Raw genomic sequence first — 16,560 nt, 5'->3', positions numbered from 1 at the left:
TTGCAGGGATTGCACCAAAAGCCAAAATCAGGTATATTCAAAACCCACTGGGTTCAATGGTGGGTGGGATTGCCAAAGTTGTTTTCCCCGGAACTCCTCCCTCTTTCTGCCCTCCCCCCCTTTTTAATGTTTTTTGCCAAGCGTATAAAACAGAGTGTGCATTAAGTTGTGGGCTTACAATGATAAACAAGGTGGGAATTAACTGCTTTTTTTAAAACCACCAGAAGTAATACAAAGGAAAATGAGCTCAAAATGAACAAAAGATTTTGGGATAAAAATGAAAATATTTCATCCATGTGGCAACAAAAAGGGAAAGCCTGTGGAACCCCTATTACTGTATATTTTGAAAACGACTTTAGCCTGAAGAATAGTTGAGATATGTGAAGTCTAATTGGTCTTGCTTCAGTGCCAGATGATGGACTATTGAACTTTTAAGATCCTCTTCAGGCCTTGAAATCCTATGATTTGATGCTACAAAGGTTAGGCAAATCCACTTCAGATGGAAGTGCTGCTATTGGGATAGCACTATGGCACCAGCTTGTAGAGGTTGGCTGTCACTATAAGCTAATCAATCATTCTGAAATTTAAATACTCCGGTACAATCTCATATCATTATACTAGGTTGTACATGTCAGTCAGCGAAGAACTGCATGGAAAATTTCCAAGTCAGTTCAAAAGCCTCAAACATCAAATCTTCCCCCCCCCCTTGTGTGACTGATTTTCACAGCCTCCAAGTTTCTATTAAATGTTTTTGTTCTGCTCACAAATAACTGTGTTTTTTTAATGGTTTTCCTTTTAAAAGAAGTTATTTCGAAAACAGCCTACTACAAAATACATCCGCTCCTGCCCAAATTATTTAAAACTAGCCATGCAAACACAAGTGGCTCCACATGTTATAATCCTAGATATGCAGCACCACGTTGAGCCCCATGCTTTTGTAAGATATAGTAATATTAAATGTATATATTAATGGACTGACTTCTAAGCAGTTTATTAGCATAAGGTCAATTAAGAAATCCATACATAATCAAAATATGCAAGAAAACAATTCCATTGAAACATTAAAAGCATCTATATTTAAAATATACAGTAGAACAAGCCCAATAAAAAGCACAACAATTAAAACAGTTAAAAGAGAAAGAAGTTCAAGTTCAGGTGGATGGTTGCCTAACCAGGTGTGTCTTCAAGAGGAAGCAGAGTGCCAATGTGGAGAGGGCATCTCATGCTTCAGGAGGGAGGGCATTCTACATCCCTGATTTAATACTGTTTTAATATGGAACACAGTTTGACCCATATCTGAAGTCATAATCCAAACTGTGCAGGCAGAGGGTGGGTCCAGTGGGAGCAGAGTGAGAGCGGGAGTTTATGCAGGGTGGGCAGAGGATGGGTCTGGTAGGACTGCCCCCGAATTACAATTATTTCCTTTCCTGCCTTGTGCATAGGAGAACTGTGGACAGCAGGTTTGAGTTCCTTTGTCCTTTTAGTGAAGAAGTTCTTCATGAAGAATTTGGCGAAGCTGGAACTGTTGATGTCTCCCAGCTGCTCCAGAGTGCTGAGGTGGTGGCTCACCTCAAAGGTGTTGCAGAAGTTGAGGTTATGCCCTTGAAGGCCAGTGAGGGCAGGCACCCTTCAGGAAGACAGGTACTCGTCCTGGGGCTTTCATGCAGGTCTTGCTCCTGGATGAACTCCATTCTTCATTGGGGTGGCTCCATCCTTCACAGCCTGTTCTCTAAGTTATGTGCTCAATAAGATGAGCACCAATGGTACCTCTTATGGCAGGTAGCTGAGACTAGTGTGAGGACCTTCCAGGCCAGACACAATAATATGTGGTGACTGCCTCTACAATTACAACCACAGTTTAAGGTAGGTCATCTCATAAAAGCTATTTCTGATAAGTTCCCATATATCTGTTTCAGTCCAGCTTGATATAATAACCGCATGGAAGCTTGCTTCCACTTGCATATTCCTAGATAGATGAACCAATCACCCACAAAAACACATGTCCATTGTATTTCCTTGGCTGATCCAGGAGGGGCTGAGCTAGACCTTAAAAGACACAAAAGCCATTAGGATGAAATCAGCTGTCCCAGGGGCAGTAGGAGGCTGACCTGATTGGTGGAATTTGAGCTGTATTCTATCCAGTATTTTTATCTTATGAGCTGCTCTGAGATCTTCAGCCAAAGTCCAAAACATGGGATACACATTTTCTAAAAACAGATCGCCACTTTGGTGACAGCCCAGAGTCATGTACAATGCACAGGCCCTCCAAACTGACCTGTGCAAAGTCTTGCAACTTGATTGTTGAACTCTGTTGTGGATAAATCAAAAAAAGAAACCAGACAACAAAAAGATCTCTGCCCTCCAAGAATAGTAAATAATCTCACTTCTGCTCTACTGCTCTACTACACCAAGACACTAAGCCTCTGGAGCAGATTCAGTCTACCTTCACTCAACTCCTCTGCCTGAGGCATTGACTGGGAAGACAACCTGACTGTAGCATACACTTTTTATGCCAACTCATTTGCCTCCTTGCCAAAACTGAACTGGGCAAAAGATTTTCACATTCATTCCCAAACTTGCAATTAATTACAACTTTAAGGTCCTTTCCAAAGCATTAAACACCTCTCTCCCTCTCTCTCTAACACACACACACACACACACACACACACACACACACCTTTTTCACAATGTTATTCTTGTACAAGCCCAAGATCACCACCACTAGTGGAATATTTTATATATTTATATTTTATAACAATATTTATAGTCATATTCTCAAGGGCTCCCAAGGGGACTTACACTCATCAGCATAAAACAACTGATGATATAAAACATCATTTAAAAACTTGAAAACTATTAGAGAAGCATGTCTCACCATCACAGCAACACAGCACCAATTTATGCACCTCAGTCATGTAATGAAGCACTGAAATGTCCGGGGAAATCTGGACGTATGGCAACCCATGGCAGAAGTGGAGGTATTTCTCATAAAAATAGCTCTAGTCACGAGGCCTCTGCCTCAAGGGCCTTTTGCAGCAGGAATGTCTTTGTCAACCCTTAGAAGGATAATAGAAAGCAGGCTTAAAGGATCTCTCTGGGAAGGAAATTCCACAAATATGTTCACTATTTTATTTTAATCAAACATGCTGAAGTGGGAGACTGCACAGCCTTAAAAGAAGCAAATAAGATCCTTATTGCAATGGTGAGCAGGGCCGGACCAAGCCAATTTGGCACCTGAGGTGAATCACAAGAAGGCCACAACCTCCCTGCTGGGGACGAAGGAGTGAGGGGGAACGGAGGGGGAGGGGACAGATCTACCTCAGGAGGCAGACCGAGGCAGTTGCCTCACCTTGCCTCATGGGTGGGCCAGCCTTTTCCTGGCATTTCACCTTTAGCATGGAATAAATACAAACAGGGCCACAGGGACACCTGAGAGAAAGTGGACTGGCCCCTGGCACTCTGCTGCCTGACAAGACTGGCAGCTAAATCTTCTTCTTTAATACAGGGAAAGGGACAGTGTCTTCCATTCCTGCTGCAGGGAGGAGGCTAGCAGAGCAGACACAGAGCAGGAGACCAGAGCACAGACAACTCCGTCCCCAGACAGATGGGGGAAATTGTGGCCAAGGGGTTCTGCCGTCTCTCCTTCAACATATGCTGCCTGAGGTTGCCTCACTCTGATTAATGGTACGGCAGAACTCAAAACAGCATCTGCTAAAGCAGATACAAACACAATTCAGTTCTCCTCTCACCCTGCCCCACATTTTCCCATTTCCCCCATCACCAATGGAAGAGAGGCATAAAACTAGGCAGTAACTGACAGGTGGGAAAACCATCAACATACTGAGAATTTAGAACATGGAAAAGAGTTGTGTTGCTCACAGCAACTAAATATTGCCTTGAGTATTAGAATGCCCAGCAACTGCGCAACAGAAACACAGAGCTGAAGGAGGATGCTTGTATAACAAATGCACAATTATTGGGCTGAAAAACCAATGACACATTATTATCTGAAAAATGCTTCAGTTTCCTGCAAGAAGTGTGCTCAGTTCAGAAACATCACTTCTCACAAAGCACTGCATCAAGGAAGAACCAAAGACAAAACATGAATATGTATTATATTTTCCCCTCCCCTCCTCCAAGCAGCTCTGGCAATACACAGGTCACTAACCTCATTTATCCTCATAACAATCTTGTGAGGTAGGTTATGGCGATATGGGAATTACTGAACCAAAGTCACTAAATGGACTTTGTAGCTAAGCAAATATTTGACTACCAGCTCTCTCCAGTCCAAGCACACCATCTACTGCACCACAATGGCTCCTAATTATTTGTGCACAAGTAAGCAATAGGTGTTCATGTGAGAAGACCATGCAGATTAAATGTACACACCAAGAGGTAGAAGCATATTCCAGCTTCCCTATTATACACACAGAACATGAGAGAAAGTAACCAAGGTACATGATCATGCTAAGCCATCCTAATGTGAAGCCAGCATTATTCCAAATTAAACAAATCTTTGATTTAAGTAAGTGTGCAGTTCCTTTTGTGATGCCATTTCAAGCTTTGTCCTTTCTCTTTGCCCGAATGCCAATTTGATGTCGGTCTTCTCAAATGTCACAACCATCACCATTTAAGTATCAAATAAAAGCCTGCCTTCTGCTCCCATAATTGAGGTAGTTGCCCATCCCACCCCCCAAATTAAATCGGCCTGAGATGCAACAGTATATTTAACCCAGCCTCAGTGACACCTTTCCTATACATAAATATGCCACAGGTTTAAAGTCCATTATCTTGCAACCCTCTATGGCTAGAAACGACAGTTTTATACTATGTGAAAAGGAGTGATTTCCCACCTTCCATTCCAAGAAGGTCCCAAGGTATTGGATGTTAATGTCATGACATTTTTAGGCATAGAAAAGCTTTTAGGTTATCCAGAGAATGTTTTATGGCTCCCATTGAGCCTTGGTGAGCATTTGAGCCAGTGGTAAATGGATGTATCTATTTTTACAGGCAAGAACAGCATGAAACGAGAGGGCAGAAAAATACAATGGAAAATAGAAAAGCTTTCCACACTAGCTGAATGCAGTGCACTTTGCTTGTGCAAAGTACACTTTCCCAGAAGGTTCAAGTACAAAACAAAATGCATTGCAGTAGATATATTTAATCTACATTTTCCAAGCACATAATATCCAGACATTATGAACATATGAAGCTTAGTCCTGAAAGGAGTAGGAGCGTTGCTCCACCTCATCCATTATTGTCATTTCTGCTGGCAGTAAGACTAAGGTCACAGGCCGGGGATTTCTTAGCTCTGCAGTGTGAGATCTTTGACAAAGAGATGACAGGAGATAATCTGGGACTTTTTGCATGGTAATCTTATGCTCTACCACTGAGCAATGTCCTTCTTCCCCACCAAAGGACAAGCTTCTGTTCTTAACATTAAGCAGACTGCCCCAACTACTCACTGACCCTTATTATACCCAAGCAGTGAGAAATTGCAGGGTGGCAGTGCTTACCCAGGTTTGGTTTCCTTTGGAAGGAGGTTAGTGAATGCTTATGGTGTTTTGTAATATTTGACTTAATTAACTTCGCTGCAGTTCAACATGTGGGGGGGGGGCACAGATTCTTTATCCCTGGCCCACATCAGGTCTCCAGAGAAAGGCAGACAGCCCTCCAAAATGCTCCCGCAGTTGCAGTACCCCACACCCAGCTCTCTGCCTCTTGCTCTGCCCCTCTCTTATTCCTCACTCAAATCTCTGGTTTCCATTTCTTCTTTTCACCCACAGACCTAGATCACATCTAGGAAGAGCAAGAACAAGCAAAGGAAAATAAGAAATATACACCCCCTTTCAGGTATTTCCTAGACATTCAGAAAGCATATCTGGACTGTGTCACCACCAAGTTCCCAAAACAAAAGGCCTATCCAACCCCTGAATCTCACAACATAACAATGCATATCCAATATTTAAAGACATTTCTGTATGCCACTGCAAATTCAGGAGCAAATATTCCTTCATAACTTGCTGTGATGATAAACTTATTATAAAGAGGACCCTAGGCCCAGGACTTTTTTCAGCTAAGCTAGGAGTTGCAGCTGAAGAGCCATACATGTATACCAGTGAACTGCATACAGCTAGTCAGTCCCATGTTGTGGGGTGGGGGAGAAAGCAAACCTCCCATTTCAGGTGGGGATTTGAAAGAAAAGAGAAAATGGCACAGCTCCTTCTGTCACTGGCAGCTGGCTTCAGGATAGTAGAAGTTATAACCATTTTTCTGTAACTTGACTGTTAAGTTGTGGGTTGACATAGCAGACAACACAGCGATATCTCCAAGCAGCTCTTTATTTTGTAAGCTGGTACAGAACTGAACTGAGGAGCTCAGTCAGCCTGCTTATATAGAGCTACAGAACAATTGTAACTGTTGCAACATTCTAAAACTATCCAGTCACTGAACATCACTTTTCGATCCTTCATTTGCATACAAAACTATCCAATCACTAAACGTCACTTTTGATCCTTCATTTGCATAACTATCTACAGTATCCCCCTGCTGGCCCAGGGTGAGAACTTCAGTACATAACACCCCTCCCCACCGAGATAAGGCGTTAGTTACATTCGTAATGGTTTCCTTATATACAGCACTACACGTAATGGTTCAATTAGGCACAAAAGCATATCGGTTACATTTCACATACTTAGACCAACAGTGATACATGTCCAACAACATAGTCCTTTAAATAAGTTGGGCGCTTGGAAACCCTGTCAGACCGCCGGGGACTGGTAGCCAAGTCCAGGGGGCCACCCAATTCCTGCTGAGGCTGTGGTGCAACCCTAGGTGGCGTTGAAACCAAGTCCCCTGGATCTGCTGCTGTGGGTGGAACCTCCGCAAGTGGAGTTGGCGGAATGTCAGGCATGGCAGTGGTCTGAGTCTGTGGTAAGTCTGGCAGACCCTCTGAAGTGGCTTGGTGCGGCTCCATGCTGGCAGTTTGCGAGAGAGGTGTAGGTGGAGCCTCACTATATGTAAGTGTCTGTTCCGGAGCCATGAGCGCAGTTGAGGGCACCATGGTAGTGTCCAAGTCCCCAACCCTGTGCCTAAGCTGGTCTATGTGCCGGCGCCACAAGCGTCCGTCTTCGAGTGCCACCTGGTACGAGTGAGGTCCAGTGACTCCCACTACTGTGGCTGGCACCCAAGGAATGTCCCCCACAAAGTTCCAGGCAAAGACCTGGTTTCCGGGAACAAATGACCGTGGCGCGTTGGCACAGCCTGGGGGTTCGGCAACGGCAAAGTCTGGGTGCAGCCGGTCGAGCGGGGATCTGAGGCGGCGGCCCATAAGCAGTTCAGCAGGACTCTGCCCTGTGGCCGCATGAGGGGTGTTGTACGAACAAGTATTCGGCGACCCGCTCGTGCCAGTCTCCCCGGTCCAGGCGCACCAATGCCTCTTTTGCCGAGCGCACCATTCTCTCCGCTTGCCCATTGCTGGATGGATGAAATGGTGCCGTTAGCGCATGGCGGATGCCCAGTCCCAAAAGATACCGCTCAAAAGTGCCTGATGTGAATTGCGGTCCGTTGTGGGAGACAACGACATCAGGACACCCATGCGTCGCAAAGAGGCCTCGCAGCACCCGGTTGACGGCCTCGGTAGTGGTGGAGGGCATTAGGGCCACCTCCAGCCATTTGGAATAGGCGTCCACCACTACCATAAAGGTCCGGCCGTGAAAGGGACCAGCCAGATCGATGTGCACCCTCGACCAGGGTGTCTTGGGTGTCTCCCATGTGTGTCCCTTCGCTGCCGGTGGCGCAGGCTTCGATTCTTGGCACGCTTGACAGGCGGAAACCCAGGCAGATGGTATTGTCCATGTTAGGCCACCAGACGTAACACCGAGCCAACGCCTTCATTTTGACGATTCCCGGGTGTCCAACGTGCAGAGCCTCCAGGACACGTTGACGGAGTCTTTGGGGAATCACGACGCGGTCTCCCCACAGCAGACAGCCGCGATGAGCTGAGAGTTCATGTTGTCTTGTTGCGAAGGGCTGGAACTCTGATGCAAAAGGCCCTTGTGGCCACCCCCTCCACACCCAGTTGAGCACACGGCTGATGGTGCGATCCTGGGCAGATGCGGAGGCCACGGTGGCAGCCGATACAGGCGCTGCCGGAAGATCCTCAATCAGGAGGAGCAATGAAGCAGGAGCCAGGTCTTCCACAAACGCTGGAAGAGGGCAACGGCTGAGGGCATCGGCATGGCCCATCGATTTCCCCGGGCGATGGACGAGCCCGTAGTGGTAGGCAGCCAGGAAAACAGTCCATCGCAGCATGCGCGGCGAGAGGACCGGTGGAGTTGGTCGATCACTGGCGAGGAGGCCCAGGAGCAGCTTGTGGTCGGTGATGAGGTCTAAAGTCCAGCCGTAGAGGTATTCATGGAACCTCTTCACTCCAGCCACAAGTGCCAGTGCCTCCTTGTCGAGCTGGCTGTAATTCCGTTCCGTTGGAGATAGCGTCCTGGAAAAGTAGGTGAGTGGTGCTTCTCTTCCGTCTGGAAAATGGTGACTAAGGACAGCGCCAATGCCAAAAGGTGAGGCGTCACAGGCAAAGACCAGCAACCTGGCTTCACTGTACTGTACCAGCACACTGTCCGATGAAAGGAGAGCCTTGACCGCGTTGAAGGTGGCCGTCTCCCGATGACCCCAGGACCAAGGTGTCTTTGTGCTGAGGAGTCAGTGAAGAGGCTCAGCCACCGTGGCTTTGTGGGGCAGGAACCTGTTATAAAAGTTCAGCAGTCCCAAGAACGCCTGCAACTCCGTCTTGTTCTTTGGGATGGGGGCCTGCTGGATAGCGTGGATCTTGGCTGTGGTCGGGTGAAGGCCGGAGGCGTCGATAAGATAGCCCAGGAACTCCACCTGTGGAACGGCGATCTGGCACTTCTCCCTCTTTACCTTGAGCCCGGCCTCCTGGAACCTGGTCAGCACGGCGCGGAGGCGCTCGAACAGCTGCTGGTTTGAGTCTGCGGACACCAAGACGTCATCAAAATACGGTACCACGCCCGGAAGCCCTTGCAGGCGACGCTCCATAAGGCTTTGGAAGATGCCAGGAGCCACACTCACCCCGAACTGCAAACGGCGGCAACGGAATGCCCCCCGGTGGGTGACGATCGTCTGGGCTTCAGCAGTGGCATCATCGACGGGCAGTTGTTGATAGGCTTGGGCAAGGTCCAGCTTAGCAAAGACCTTACCCTCACCCAAGGAATGCAGCAGGTGTTGAACAACAGGATCCGGGTAAGCATGCTGCTGAAGTGCCTTGTTGATCGTACACTTGTAGTCAGCGCAGATTCTCACCGACCTGTCTGGCTTGACAGGCGTGACAATGGGGGTTTCCCACTTGGCGTGGTCAACCGGCTCCAAAACTCCTTGGGCGATCAGCTTGTCCAGTTGTTCGTCGGTTTGGCCAATCGTGGTTCCAGACGGACAGTGGCAGTTGGTGAGAGCGAAACAGCTTTCCTTGGCAGAGTGGAGTGAAGACTTGGACTTGCGAGTCAGTGAAGGGGGGGTGTCAGACGGAGCCGATCGGCAGACCTTAGTGATGTGGCCCCTTCTGGAACACTTCCAACAGATGGCGTCTCTGAATCGACACTTGGCACGGGAATGGTTGCCTCCACAGCCGGCACATTCCAGTTGGCCCTTGGACTTCTGTTGGAACTTCCTGCGCTCCCGCTTTATCTGGTGCACATCATCAACTTCACTGGAGGATGCCTCATCACTGCTGGAACTGGCTTCCTAGCAAGACGCGGGCTGCTGGCCTTGCGGATCTCCTGGGCGGAGCGTTCGGCAGCTTCCGAGGCCACATCCTCCTCAATGGCTTTCTGCAGCGTGAGGTCTGGCCTGGCGAGGAGACGACGTTGCAGACGGATGTCCCGGACCCCACAGACGATTCGATCCATCAGGGCATCGTCTAAGTCTCGGAACTCACTGCGCATTGCAGTTTGTCAGAGGGCAGTGGTGTAGTTGTTGATTGACTCCCCCTCTGCCTGGTTCCAGTGGTAGAACGCATGGCGGGCAGCAATCTTAGACGGCTTCGTTGCGTAGTGGTTGCGGAGCTTCTCTTGGATCATGTCCCACGGTGTTTCCTGGACTGCTACAGGCGCAACCAATGCTCGGGCCGTCTCGAACACCTCAGGCCCACAGAGGCTGAGGAATAGGCCCCGCTTCCGCTCCTGTGATACTTGCGTCAGCTCGTTGGCTTGGAGGTAGCAGTCGGACCGAGCGAGGTAGGAGTCCCATGATTCAGAGGCTGGCGCAAACGGCGATGGAGGCACAAGTGAAGCCATGATTCCAATGCCAGCGTGAAGGGTGATGGATAGAACACAGTGCTCTAGCCAGAACAGTCAGCTCTGAATTGGTTCTGTCCAGTGATTTCGCTCAGTGATTTCGCTCGGTGATTCAGCTCAGTGATTCAGCTCAGTTCAGAGGATGGCCGCATCTGGCTGTGCTCTGATGTCCATCGATCCCATCCTCGTCGCCAGTGTTAAGTTGTGGGTTGACATAGGAGACGACACAGCAATTTCTCCAATCAGCTCTTTATTTTTTAAGCTGGAACAGAACTGAACTGAGGAGCTCAGTCAGCCTGCTTATATAGAGCTACAGAACAATTGTAACTGTTGAAACGTTCTAAAACTATCCAGTCACTGAACATCACTTTTCGATCCTTCATTTGCATACAAAACTATCCAATCACTAAACGTCACTTTCGATCCTTCATTTGCATAACTATCTACAGTATCCCCCTGCTGGCCCAGGGTGAGAACTTCAGTACATAAAATTGACCACTCTTATTCATGCCGGAGGAGCCACTATGTCTACAAATTTCACCCAATTCTGTTAAAATAAAATAAAGTTTGAGCCATTTTTTATTTCGAAATACTGACACAGGGCAATTGAACAGATAATCAAAAGTACAACAGCTGCCCTTATGGGGAAAGTACAGCAGCTAGCTGTCTGAAATTTAACTGAGTTCATGCCTCCAGAAGCAGTGACTGCTAATTAAATCAAATTCTGGCCAAAATAATAACAAAAATTATAGACCATTCTGGGGTGTGTGTTTTTTTTGGGGGGGGGTCCAGATTAGAGATGGTTGGCTCCCTGGACTATAATTTGATAGGTTTTAGCCAATACTCTGTGCAATATTCATCTACTTCTGTCAAAAGTGGAAAAGGTTATCACAGATTTCCAAATAGTGAATGGGGAAAATGAAACAGACCTGGACTGCTGAGCCACATCAGACGACCTCCAAATATTGGTCCAGCCCAAATTAAGCTGTTTCACAAAGCACCAAATTGGGGTCCAGACCAATCTTGTGGTCAGCACATTGATTTTTAAATCTCTCTGATAAAATTCCACATATAGCATGATTCAGATATATCCATGTGGGAGATCCTTTGATTCCAATAAGAGTTAAGAACAAGTTTTGACTTTTTAAGAAGGGCTTTAGCTTGAAATTTAGTATTTGATATTCCGTTGTGCCAGAATATTTATTCTCCTCTGAACCTTCTGTTGAAATAGCCATGGTATAAATTCAGGGACAAATGCCTGCTTCTTTATAAACTTGAATTAGTAAATTGATCCTCTTTGCCCAGCATGTTTTTAATGAACTCTGAGATAAAATTTGATAAGTTCATGAAAACAATTACTGGTAAATTAGATAGCACAATGAACAAGAGGCACTAATATAGTAGAAGCTATTCAGTGCATTCAATAAACCCAAGTGCACCGGATTGTGCAAATAAAATTCTACCATACAGTGGCAATTGTATGATGATGCAATGATTAATACTGGATTTGCAATTTTTAAAGGCTTTTATTTGCACCACACTCTTGTATGATGTTGCAAGAGGTCAAGAGAACATTCCACTGCAAGGACATATCTGACTACAAATTATCAGAATGAAATTGGGATCAAGGTTCAGGTATCTGAAATGATGGCAAGTGTAACCACTGGAAAGATATTTCTTTTAAATATATATATGCACATGCCCCGAGACATTTATTATGAGGAGTCATGTCTCAACCTTAGACACATGGGCTCAAGTCAGCAGACTAGGGCTGTCTTCCCACTTACATACAGTCAATTCAATTAATCTGAATGAGGGTCATTTCCATAAATTTGCTTGGAGTTAAATAGATCCAAGAGAAGGAAAGTATGTTAGAGACTATGCTTAACTTTTAAAAAGTCAGTGCTGAAAGTGAAAAAGCTGGTTCCAATAGATTTATTACTTCCAATTGGACAGCTCAGTTGGTTAGAGTGTGGATCTAGATGATCCACAGGGTCCCTTTCCAATTCTATGATTCTATTTCCTGCCCTGTTTCCTAGGAGTTGAATGCAGCTGTTTTGCCTCAAAGGCCACTCTGTTAAGATAGCCTATGCTGATAAAGATTTGACCAAGGTCACACAGTCTGGCACTCTGACATTCTTCTAGAATACATTTTTTTCCAGACGAGGTCATTCCTTTTTAACCAGATACCTATTCAGACATGCATACAAATTCAGATCTGCTGTGGTCAAAATCTGACTTGCAAACAAATGGAATTACCCAAATTGCTTCTTCTTCTTTGGCGATCACTCACAGCCGAGTCAGATTGTCTTCCATAAAAACAGTTTTAACAATGAGTCCATAAGTGACCGTGGAGGCCAATTCTGGTCCCACATGTCCTTCCACAGTGGGGACATTGGTTTCCGGGCGGGACTCCCCCATAGCTGCTGAGGTCCTTTCACAAATTCCACAAAAACAAGTTAGGGATGAGCTTGCAGTATCTCCAAATCTGGGAGAGTTGTGTTCAGCTATTAACCCAAATTTAATCTAGGTCCCAATCACAGAACATGTCTGTTTTTTCACAAGAAGCATGTTAATGTCTTGAAGCCCAGAACCACATAGGTGGGACCAATCATATAATTCATTTTCAACTGACCATCACCAGATGAGTAGGAAGACAGGGTGACAATCAGGTAAAAGGAACCAATACAGCTGGTTCTTCCCATATCATTCTGGACTTAATGTACCAGCATGGGGAAAAGTCATGGAGAAACAACTCCTGTGCCACTGAAATAACAGAAGAGCCCCGCTTACACAGCCTTTCTCAACCTTGGGTCCCCATGTGTTATTGAACCACAATACCCAACATTGGCCATGTTAGCTAGGAATGGTGGGAGTTGTGGTCCAATAGCATCTAGGGACCCAAAGTTGAGAAAGGCAGGTGTAGGCTCACCTTTTCTTTTCTTTTTCTCCTAGCCTCACCTCACCATTCCCTAAATGATTGACAGCTGTGCAAGCCTTTGCTGGTGCAGAGGATTCAGCTGGTTTGGCCTCACTTGTGCTGAAGTTCTCGTTGCAGAAGTGCATCTAAACATTTTAAAAGAGATGTAGCATATAGCTTGTTTCTAGAGTGGACACCTATTTATAAACATTCACACACTGTTCAGAGAGTTTCATCCATAAAGAAGTAGAAAAAAATGGTTAAGGATAGAATCAAAAGCCTGAAAGATAAGAGCAAATTTCATATGAATTACAGATCATAGATTATGCATTCACTTTTTGATAAGTAGCCTCTGTAAATATGCCCCTGTGGAGATGCAGTCCAGCTTATCAACCCACCTATCCAACTTGATGTTACTTGAATGCAGTGCTGCCAAACTGGGACATGTTTTCCTTCATATATTAAAACTGTTATTATGATTTATCATTGGCATTTTTATCCTGCTGTTCTGCTGAAATAGGCTTCCAGAGCAGCTTACAAATATCAGTGAGAAGACAGTCTGTGCCCACAGTAAGAGAGAGGTGACACAAAAGGAACGGGGAGCAAACGAAAAGCAATACATGCACTTAATGGAGCTTTCTTTTCTTTAATTGTTGTATATCACGTCTCCACCCCCACCCCGTTCACATCATCATGACTTCATCAGTGCCCCATTTGTTTCCGTTTGTGTACACACCAGGGGACACTGAGAAAGCAGGAGTGCCTATGCAAATTAGGAATGGCTTAAGTTTGAGGTTAGTTTGAGTACCAAGGCATCATACAGTCGTATCTTATAATAAAGCACAGGATACATATGCATGTGTGAAAGTGGATTAAAAACTCAGCACTGGAAAAGCAGTGAGTGTACAGTAAATGGAAGTGTGAACACAGAATTAGTTGCAGAGATCTTGTAGTAAACAGCAAAAATATAAGCATTTGGGAGATGAGCCAAAGGTTGCTAGTCTTTCAGTGGTTGAAGTGGTTCTGCCCCATCTTTCTCACTCTCCTATAGCTTGAGCGAACGTTATTGGTGGCAGTTGAAGGAGGAGAATGGCGCAACTGGTATTTTGACAGTTACGTTTTAAATTAATGAATACATTAATTATATTATATTAATTTGTTAACATTTTTGTAACCCAGAAATGCCTTAATTCTATTGTGGATGCAGTAAAGTCTTTAATGAACTTCTTGCAGTGAATGTCTGGGGTCTAGATTGTCCATCATTTGTGAGGGTGGAAAGATCACTTGCAAGCTTATTTGTTTCACGAATGGTAGTGTGAACATAGCAACATGCTTGATTACTTCATACTTTCACAAAGGCAAAGCAGCGTCTAATTTTTTTATTACTAATTAAAATGGGGCAATTAACACATTTTCTGTATGTGAAAATGAGGTGATGAGACATGGAAATTACACTACTTCAGAAGCAAACACAAAAGGCCTTTGGCTACACAATCACAGGTGCTGGCAACTTCCCTCCTCGTCACACTGTACAGCAGCGTTTACTGTATGAAGAAAGGCTCACACAGCACATGGCCAGCCTCCCTGGCACTGGCAAGCCTGTGGACCTTCACAGAAACATTCCATTCCATTTATGATTACCACAAGCAGTGCATTTTCTGTAGAAACAGAAGGTGCCCATACTTGTATCCTGATAAATTGCTAAATACCTCTCCTCCCACTCCCCGTTTCTCTGTTGATTTTGTGATGAACTTTTTTATTAAAAAGTTGATAATAAAATTCAAAATGTTTACCATTTTATAGATGGTATTTATTACCTTGAATTATATAGAAGTAGCAATTAAGACTGCTACCAAGGGCATCAGTCCCAAAATGACCACTGGGAGGTGTGTGGCACAGCACAAAATTAAGCGAGAGTGGAGTCACTGCTGTTTGCCCCATCCAAACTCGTGCTTAGCATGAGAAGTCGGTGCTATACCCTGCTGGTCCTGTTTGTGACATTCACACAATATTGATTTTCCACACAGAGATGCCAGCGCCAACACTGCCCCCACCCCCCATGCGCATACAGTGACGCTGTCATTGTCCATTGCAAAAGTTCCAGGGGAAATATATGGAAAGGCCATGGCATTCTCTCTAGTACACAAATGGAGCATTCACTTAGCACCCACAAACCTCAGGCACAGATGCATCTATCCATCTCACCCACTCAGAATTTACATTTACACAACCACACATATAGGTCTCTCTCTCTCTCTCTCTCTCTCTCTCTCTCTCTCTCTCTCTCTCTCTCACACACACACACACACACACACACACACCTTGCATAAATCTCCTCCTCACTATTCAGGTGCACCCCTCCCCCACATACTGCACCTCACCTACATATTTCCTTTCCTCTCACATGCATACACACAACTCCCTCCATCACACATGCCACAAATACACCTCTCTATCTCTTACACAAATCACACATTCATAACTCTTTAAAACCACACTTACACATACATTACTTGAGTATATGCACTACTTATGTATGCACAAGTACGCACACCCCATTCAGAACAGCTCTTCCTTGGGGCCAAGGGAACACTCGCCACTGGCATTGCCTGGCTAGAAGAGCATGGTAGCCTGAATGCAACTGAAAGCCCTGCCACTCCTTCCTTCCCTCCCCAGCCTTTAAAGAAGCAGAAGCAGCAGCAAGCCCAGTGTGGGGTGAAAGAGGAACCTGCCAAGCCAGTACATGTGGGAATACCCCTTCTCTCTCTCTCTCCCTCTCTCCCTCTCTCTCTCTCTCTCCATCCCTCGCTCCCTCCCTCCCTCCCTCCCCCAATCTCTTTTTTAAAAGCAAGTCCCAGCATGGAACACAGGGGCTCCCTTTTGCTGACTGTAGCATTAGCCTGGTACCAGAAAGATGGTGTGCCTGCCTGAAGAGATCATTCCCAAGGCAGGCAGCCACTGCAGAAAGGCCCTTTCTTGTGTGGACCCTCTGCACCTCCTTTGGAGAGGGTACTGGAGAAGGAGCTCCAAAGATGGCTGGCCAAGGGTCCAGGCAGGTTCATATGGGAAAATACACTATGAAGTAATGGGATTCCAAGTCATATACGGCTTAATAGGCTAACACCAGAACTTTGACTTTGGCTCAGAAACCAACTAGCAGTCAGTGCAGAAGAGCAAGCACCGGTGTTACATGTTTGGACCATCTGGTCTCAGTTATAAGTCTGCACCTTTGTATCTTTATTTTCTAGTAGCTACTAAGGAAGAATCTCTAGATTCAAAATGTACAAGGCCTTTAATAAACCAATTATTGTGCATTGCAGA

The sequence above is a fragment of the Podarcis erhardii genome, assembly GCF_964252035.2.
Source record: "Podarcis erhardii genome assembly, chromosome: 4".
Lineage (NCBI taxonomy): Eukaryota > Metazoa > Chordata > Lepidosauria > Squamata > Lacertidae > Podarcis > Podarcis erhardii.
This window is presented reverse-complemented; position numbering follows the sequence as displayed.